Genomic DNA, 9,720 nt, shown 5'->3' with positions numbered 1-9,720 from the left:
TCTTCAATATGATCTCTAGTCATAGAAAAAAATATTTGATTTCTGCTTGCATTAGGACTGCATGTATTTTACATTTAATGCGCTGGCACAAAATTGAGGTGTCATTTTTGGTTTCTTCTATCCCGTGTCTCTGCTTTGGAAGTAGGAGTCCGGGCAGCCATAAACAGATGGATAAAATCAGATGATGATCCTGATACCTGAAGCTCTTTGGTATAGTCCGCAAACCATTCTGACCTCTTGGAGTGGCAGCTGGTCTTTTTTTTTTTTTTTTTTTTTGGGGGGGGGGGGGGGGGGTGTCAAACAAAGAACCCCCCCCCAGGTCCACACTCACCCAAGTCCCAGGGGGTGGCATCTCGGATTCTCCTCCTGGCCAACTCAATCTGCCTCCTGTCCTGATTGGCCGGGAGGAGAAGCCGGAAGACAATAGTGTCACATATGGGTGGGTTCAGGGTGCAGTGTTCTGCGCCTGGGGCTCAACCTTTTTCAAACCAATTAGAGCCTCAGGCTCTAATCATGTGGCTTGGGGGAAAAAAAAAAAAACTCATAGAAACCTATGAGTCCGGCACCCTGCATGCAAACTAGGAGGGCGACAACCTTGCCCCCCTTATGGACCGGCCACTCCTGGTGGGAAGAAGGCACCTTATACTTGTGGACATTGGAAAGAATTATTCCCCTACAGATCGCTAAAAAGATCATTGGTGTCAGTGGGAACTTCTTTGAGAGGCAGAAATTGCAAAAGGAACCCCTAGCAACCTCTGAAAGAACCATAGCATTCCATGGAACCCTGGTTGAGAAACCCTGTAGTCAGGGCCGCTGATAGAAATCATGGGGCCCCGTACAGCTTACCTGATGGGGCCCCCTTCAGCTCCACCCTGGCCTCGCCCCTGGTCCCTCCTTCAGCCCCGTCCATGGTCCCTCCTTCAGCCCCGTCCATGGCCCCTCCTTCAGCCCCGTCCATGGCCCCTCCTTCAGCCCCTCCCCAGACCCCATCTTGAAACAAATGCAGGTTTGTCAACAAGTCATAGGCATGGGTGGCACTGTCTGCAGCACATTACGGCATTGACAGCATGGGTAGCACTGTCTGCAGCACATTACGGCATTGGCGGCACTGTCTGTAGAACATTATGGCATTGGCGGCATGGGTGACACTGTCTGTAGCACATTACGGCATTGGCGGCATGGGTGACACTGTCTGTAGCACATTACGGCATTGGCGGCACGGGTGGCACTGTCTCTGCAGGCAGCACATGCGTTATGGGCCATAATGCATGTGCTACTGGCAGACAGTGCCACCAATGCAGTAACGTGCTGCAAACAGTGCCAGCCATGACACTAATGGCATAACGCATGTGCTACTTGCTGACAGCGCCACCCATGCCACCAATGCCATATTGTGCTGCAGACAGTGCCACCCATGCCGCCAATGGCATAATGCAAAAAAAACGTAAAAATAACCGGGGGGTGGTGGGGGCTATTTGGTTGGTAGTTGATTCAGACGGACTCTGATCGGCCATGGCTGGAGGATTTTTTTTATATTAATTATTTATCTGCTCAGCTTGCCTCGCCCCCCCCTGCTGGCTGGGCCCGGTACAACAGGGCCAGTAGTACTGGCCTATCAGCGGCCCTGCCTGTAGTAGAGGGTGATAATGTCTGTGGTGCTCTTGCTATCATGTGGAGAGTTTTTTTTTTCCATGTTATTGGGGGTACATTTTAGTGGATCCCACCACATGGTCCATATGCGCAAGGATAGGCAGATACCCACTTCCCATCCTTTTTAGGTCAAGATTTGCCTATAACCTTTCTTTGTTGCACATTTTATATTCAGTTGATGTGAAACAAATGCAGTCGTGAGAAAACCATGCGTTTTTTTTGTTTCTTTTAGTGAAAATATATTGAAATAGAGATGTTCAAGATAAGTTTACAATGCTTTCATACTGCATTCCCGTTGACTTGTCAAGGCAAGTTAAAACTACACATATATTGTTGTCACAAATAAACAGCTACAGATATCGCTAAATAGAACGTATATGAGAAACATTTATTTTCTTGTTTACAGTATGTCACAAAAGTGAGTACACCCCTCACATTTTTGTAAATATTTTATTGAATGTTTTCATGTGACAACACTGAAGAAATTACACTTTGCTACAATGTAAAGTAGTGAGTGTACAGCTTGTATAAGCCCTTGTACACACGGTAGGACATTCCGACAACCAAATCCGTCGGATTTTGTCCGAAACTGGTATTGCATACACACGGGCGGACAAAGTTGTCGGAAAATCCGATCGTTCAGAACGTGATGACATTATTTTGTTACGACGGGACTACGTTCAGGCTAGTAGCCAATAGCTTTGGCCTAGGAATTTGATCTGAGCATGCGTGGCACTTGGTCCGATCGGAATTCTTTACACACAATCGGAAAAAGTCCGATTGGAAAATTTTATAGCCCAGCTCTATAACTTTGCCGGTCGGATATTCCAGCGGAAACAGTCCGATGGAGCCCACACACAGTCGGATTATCCGACAACACGGTCCGATCGGATATTTTCCATCGGAATGTCCGATCGTGGGTACAAGGGCTAACAGTGTAAATTTGCTGTCCCTTCAAAATAACTCAACACACAGCCATTAAATTTATAAAAATGTGAGAGGTGTACTCGCTTTTGAGAAATACCATATATATTTGACCTCTGCATTTCGGATTATTAAAATATACTTCACCAGCACATGACAGAATAAAATACCAACTCCATCAGAAGTGATTTTGGTCAGAGGGCAATAGAGTATGGCTGTATGATGGACTATAGGTGGCCTTATACATGTAGAAGATTGAGTCATGAGCTGTTCAACACGCACCAGCACTCAACAAGGAAAATGTTTCCCACAGAGGCAACATGTTGAAGTTTGGACAAAACCATGCCAGGCAGCATTTCTGATGTTCACAGTGGCACCAGTTATGAGGACAAGAGCCATGCACATTGGAACCATGACCCATGGCAGCCAATTAGACTCTTTTGTCTTTTGTCTTCTTCTTCTTTTTTTTTTTTTTTTGTATAGACTAGAGAATGAAAACTAGCACTGTTTTTATGCTCCAGTTGTTCTAAATGATTGAGCCTAAATGTGGGTAAAAGAAACATTTGAACATAAATGTCCTTTAAAGCGGGAGTAAACCCAGTTTCAAAAAATGCTTACATTCCCGGCATGCCGGAAATGCTAACTTTCACATTGGTTGTGCTCTCAACCAAACTTTCAAACCATCCAATGGCTGGTTTCATAACTGATCACATGTGCAGCATTATGGCAGTTGAAGAATCATTAGAGGCCAAGATGGCAGCTTCCTTGACTGAAAATTATAGAAGCGTTTACTTCCACTTTAAAGTGGTTGTAAACTGTTTTGTTTGACTTCTACCTACAGGTAAGCTTAGAATAAGGCTTATCTATAGGTAGTGGAAATCTCTCCTAAACGTGCGCCCATTACAGTAGGAGATATTTCACTTGTAGTGTGCCGATGTTGTGCACTGTGAAGAAACAGACATTTCCGTGCCGTTTCTTCCCCAGCGTGTGCCGTGACTGGCGACTCCCGCATGCATCTTAAATTATGGGTTGTCCCCAGAAAAGTAATAGAGGGGAAAACGCCCAATGGGGACCCAAGGAATTACCTTAATGTACAGGGATTTTCTCTCTTCATGTTTGGCTATGGGACAGGAAGTGAAGAGAAATCTCACTGTCCACCTTGCCCTTGTGACCAGAGGACACTTCTCCATTGCTTTTGGCTTGGCAAATCCTGCAAGGAACTGGTGCTGATGACACAGATGCTTGGAAGGTTACAATAAGTATCATTTACCACACATATCCTTGGAACTGCATGTTTGTTTGGGACTATACCCCTTGGATTACAAATGGTCCATGAGGGACCGGGATCGGTGGCTTGCACACAAGATTTGTTTTTTTATCTTGTGATCTTCAGCACAGTGTGAGGGAGGTGATTTCAGGACATGGTTGCATTATTCAAGCCTTCACAGGTACATGGCGATCTATGATATACACATTGTGAAAGCAACCCTGATCAATATACCTCCTCTGGACCACTGTTTTTCATGTCATGCTTTTTTTTTTTTTTTAGCTACCTCCTAAAATTTTATTGGATAACACCAAGGACTAGTACGGTTTGTGCGCTTTTTTCCCAGGAATCCAGGTTTCCACCAGTCCAGGACTAACCGTATATTCCCTTGCAGGAATGCAGCTAAGCATTGACCATGGCATATGTTTTTACATTTATATCCCTCTTCATTGGCAATTTTGAGGGCATCAGTTGTTCTACTATTGTACACTAATATTTTTATATATACATGTATGGTGGACATGGTGTTTTATTTGCAAAAATGTCACGATTGAATGTTTTTGGATTTTAATATTAGCTTTTCTATGCTTTTGATACAATAAACTTTTTGTAAATCCAATATGTACAGTGGGCTGTATTTATAGGCATATGTTTGTCTGAGAGCTCTGATCGGATGCTGATCGGCAGACCTTTTTTGGTCATGCACTTCGACAGGAGCCGAAGCGGCTGCCATACACATGGGCCAAATGTCGGCCAGTTTTTATTGAACTAGTTGATACTGTCTGGTAATCGGCCCATGTGTACAGGGCTTTAGAAAGACAGAGGCAAGGATTTTACATCAGCTCACCAAGCTCCTGCATACAGAAAAATTTGCAAAGGCATGGCTTTTTACTGATGGCACTATCACCGCTACCAACATCTAAGCGGCAAAACGGGCATAGGAAGGAACATTTTCACCCTATCAAAGGAAGTGCCTTTCCCATGGTCCTACTGGCAGGATCAACAGGTATTTACAAAAAAATAGTTCCAGGGATACTTTTAAAACTTTTGCATCACATAAACAATATGATCATTTTACCATAGTTCTTCTTTCACGACTTGGCATGGCTTGGCCTCTAAAATGAGCCTTTCTTGACATGTGTGTAAACATAGTAGGCTGAGAAAATGTGACTTGTTTTATCAGTACTGGTGAAGTAAAAATATATAATTTTATTTAAAATGTAGAACATTTGGATACAGCAACATTTTCAATTTTCTGCAGCCATGAAAAAGAGGTTTTTTTAGTAAGGTAGCCAACACAAAAGTAAATGTGCATACAGGTAAAAGTTGATCACCACCTAATCCATCCATTAGAAGTCGGATTGGAGAACCATTGTATTTTTTGGGCTATCCGCAGGTCAACTGGTCTCAGGAAATAATTAATCATCGAACTAGATATGCTACATGGATTTTTCAGGATGATTGCTAGGGTTTCCTCCAAGTTGAGGAGACCAAGGGTACTTCCACTGCAGTTTTTACTGCTATAGTATTTACCACTGATAATATAGTATTAATGGATGTGATAAAATACATTTTGGGTTGGTATTAGAGGTGATGTTAAGGGTTAAAATTACCCATTACAAACATGAATCCGCTGCCATCGCTGACTTGTTTCAGTGTACATGTTCTAGGGCACCTTTGCTCTTGCTTAACTGCTTAGTGAGTCACTGACCAGGGACAAGTGTGTGCATGTCTGGTGTCCTGACACAATTGATGGATTGTTTAAAAAAAAAAAAAAAGTTATTATTCATGATGTCAGAATGTGTCTACCAAAAGGATATGCACACATCTAAATCTTTTTTCCTATATGCATGTCCATTTCTTTAAGGTGTGAATACATTAGTAGGGAAACTGAAGAAGGTATTTTCGTCTAGGACAGGGGACTGCTCTAGGTGTATCCAGGCATTAGCAAAATGACCCCTACACTTCCCTCTCCCTCATCTGGATCAAGTCCCCCTTTTTTTTTTTTTCTTGTTCCTTTTGGGGAGAAGCAGCTTTTATTACTCCCTGCACCACCATCACCGGGCTTGTATAATTCTTGCAGGCTCAGCTACTGGGAGCTCAGTTTCTATGCCCCAGAACCACAGAGTGTGGATAGACTCCTGGGAATCGAAGTAGCAGCATTGTTTTGCTGGGAAAAAAAATGAATGTGTGCATGTGAAGTGGGACAAAGAGGGGTAGGCTTTGAAGTTTGGCAGGCAGGGCTGACAACACTGGTTGGGGTTTCAAGGCAGCAAAGGAAGCTCAAACAGGAAGTTGGGGAAATGCTGGATTTCTGGCAGACGAGTAGGTACTTTTTTGTAATTGCATCATTTTTCGAGGGATAAATTATAATGATGGGTATGTATGGCAGAGATGCACTGAGTGGTTTACATCTTCTGACACATACGGTACTTTAAAGTATATCTAAACCCAAAACCAAATAATGTAAAATTTTGCCGTTTACCCAATCTTAGATGGCGTGGCTGCATTGGGTTTCTTTTTTCATGCTATTTTCCTTTATTTTCACCTGTTAATCCTGTAAATAACACACTTCCTGTCCCTGGGTGGCTATGCTCACTGGGGACACTCACTATCCATGGAAAGAGTCATTCTTATCACCTAGGCTGGACTTCAAACAACATGTATTTTTCTATTCATCTCCATTTTGTTTACAAGAGGAAGATAACAATGTTTTGTGCTTTTCAGTTTGACAGGTAATTTTGTGTATTTGCTGAAAATCTTCTTCTGTCAGAGCCATTTTTACACACAAGTTTAAATTACAATTTTGGCCTGTGGATTACTCTCTGAAAGCAGAGGACCTATAGAATAAAATGATGTTGTTAATTGTAATGTTATGTTGCACAATGTTGTCACAACTGTTTACCAAATCTATATTTGTAGTTAAAAATACGTTCAATTAAAAAAAATGTGTGTGTATGTATGTATGTATGTATGTATGTATATATGTGTGTGTGTGTGTGTGTGTGTGTATGTGTGTGTGTGTGTGTGTGTGTGTATATATATATATATATATATATATATATATATATATATATATATATATATATATATTTGGACACAGGCACAATTTTAGATTGTTTTAGATATTTACCAAAACATATTCAAGCTATAGTTATAAAGTGGATATGGGCTGAAAGTGCACACTCTCGGGTGGTTTAATTTGAGGGTATGTACATCCAAATCCGAGGAAGGGTTTAGCAATTACAGCTCTTAAGAATAGCAATCCCCTCTTTTCAAGGGACCAAAAGTAATTGCACAATTGGATCAAAAGCTGTTTTATGGCCAGGTGTGGGCTACTCTTTAGTTATTTCATCGTCAGTTAAGCAGGTAAAAGGTCTGGAGTTGATTCTAAGTGTGGTATTTGAAATCTATTGCTGTGAACCTACATCATGCATTCAAAGGAGCCATCCATGCAAGTAAAACAGGCCATTTTATAAGGCTTCAAAAACAAATGCATCAGAGAGATAGCGGCACCATTAGGAGTGGCCAAATCAACAGTTTGGTACATTCTAAGGAAAGAACACGCTGGTGAGCTTAGCAACATAAAAAGGCCTGGATGTCCACGGAAGACAACAGTGGTGATCGCAGGATCCTCTCTATGGTAAAGGAAAACCTGTTCACAACATCCAGAAGGACACTCTTCAGGAGGTGGGTTTATCATCAAAGTCTACAATCAAGAGAAAACTTGACAAGAGCAAATACAGAGGGTTCACTACAAGATGCAAACCATTCATAAGCCAGATTAGACTTTGCCAAAAAACATTTAAAAAGCCAGACCAGTTCTGGAAAAGCATTAATCTGTACCAGAATGACGGGAAGAAAAAAGTGTGAAGAAGGCTTGGAACCAAAGCTTGATGATCCAAAGCACACAACCTCATCTGTAAAACATGGAGGAGGCAGTGTAATGGCATGGGCATGCATGGCTTCCAGTGGCACTGGGTCATTGGTGTTTATTGATGATGTGACAGAAGACAGAAGCAGCCGGATGAATTCTGCAGTGTTTAGAGATATGTTGTCAGCCCAGATTCAGCCAAATGCAGCAAAGTTGATTGGATGGTGCTTCACAGTACAGATGGACAATGATCCAAAACACACACTGAAAAAGCAACCCAGGAGCTTTTGAAGGAAAAGAATTAGAATATTCTGCAATGGCCAGGTCAATCACCTGATCTCAACTCAATTTAGCACTTGCTGAAAGCAAAACTAAAGGCAATACGGCCCACAAACAAAGTACAACTGGAGGCAGCTGCAGTTGGAGCCTGGCAAAGCATCAGAAAGGAAGAAACCCAGTCTTTGGTAATGTCCATGGGTTCCAAACTTCAGGCAGCCATTGGCATTTTTATCATTTTTATAAGACAGATGGAGCTTTCTTTTGGTGGTATTTAATCACCACTGGGTTTTAAATTTTTTGCTGAACAAATGAAAGAGTGAACATTTAAAAAAACAAACAAAAACCTTTACTTTGTTTCTGTCATTGGCGGATAACATTTTTTTTGGGGGGGGGGGCAGCAAACAAACCCTGCCCCCCGGCTCTATACTTGCCCCTCCAGCAGTCTTGGCACAGTTGCTTCCCTGGTTTCCAACCGGCCTTCTTTATGATCTCCTAGATTGTAAGCTCTAGCGAGCAGGGCCCTCTGATTCCTCTGATACCAAATTGTAATGTCTGCCTTAATTTTATTAAGCGCTGCGCAAACTGTTGGCGCTATATAAATCCTGTACAATAATAATATGCAGTTTAGTGCAGGACAGCGTGTCCAGCGATTCGACTCCCTGTCGCTGTAGTTTTGGTGACGGGCTTTGGGTCTGTCTGAGCTGATCACCGTCTTTGGGTACCACTCGCCCAGCAGCAGGTCCCATGGCTGATTTCAACCCCGTCTCTGTCCTCAGCTACCGCTAGTTCCGCACCCCAGCTGCAGCACCAGTGCCCCCAATGGCCAGATTCCGGCTCCATCTGTCTCCACTCTCCCTGTCCACTCCATCTCCACCGTCTCCAGGTTCTGCCGGCGCCGCTCACTCGCTACAGCTCTAGTGGGGGCTTTTGCAATCTCTGTTACCGCCTCCAGGCAGCTCGATGCAACCACGCCGCGAGTACTCTGGTCCGACTCTCATTCAGTCTCTCAAATCCGTGCTCTCCTCCTGGGATAAGGTATTAAGCCGAGTCAGCATTATCCACCTACCATGCTTTTGGGAGTTTTTGTGGAGCTAGCAGCTACGTGCTGCCACCCAGCACCATGATCTTACTCCACCCCCCTGTTTTCAACTGCTACAACCTGAATTTGCCAGTATCACATAAGCCCAACCTTTACAAGCTCTAATCATGTGCTTGTAAAAAAAAAAAAAAGTCAGACCTCATAGACAGCCATTAGTCTGGTGCCCTGCATGCAAACTAGGGGATCCATACCCCTGAACCCCTTATGGACCGCCTCTAGTTTTTTTTTTTTTTTCAAATAAGTACATTTTCTTCTTCACTGATGAGGCTGCACTGATGTGCACTGATGAGACAGTTACAGCGCAGAGGAAAGGAAATGCCGATAACCAGCATTCGTTTGTGTTAACAGCTGTGATTGGACACTGATCACATGGTGAAGAGTAAACGTTATTGGCTCTTTACCGTGATTGGTGATGCGCCAAAGGACACGGCTCACCACCAATCGCTGTGTGCCCCTCATGCATGGTAAGAATGGGAGGACATCATATGACATCCTCCCAGGGCAAGAGCAGTCCTGCCCGGCCATCATTTTACGATAGGCTGGGCAGGAACCAGTTAATTTATTAAAAGTTTTTTGATTATTATGTTTTTCTTTTTTTTATTCCTTTGTATTGCTACGACAAGGAGG

This window comes from Lithobates pipiens, unplaced genomic scaffold, assembly GCF_037356315.1.
Source record: "Lithobates pipiens isolate NorthernLeopardFrog02 unplaced genomic scaffold, aLitPip1_a1.2 Scaffold_28, whole genome shotgun sequence".
Classification (NCBI taxonomy): domain Eukaryota; kingdom Metazoa; phylum Chordata; class Amphibia; order Anura; family Ranidae; genus Lithobates; species Lithobates pipiens.
Note: the sequence above shows the minus strand (reverse complement) of the source record.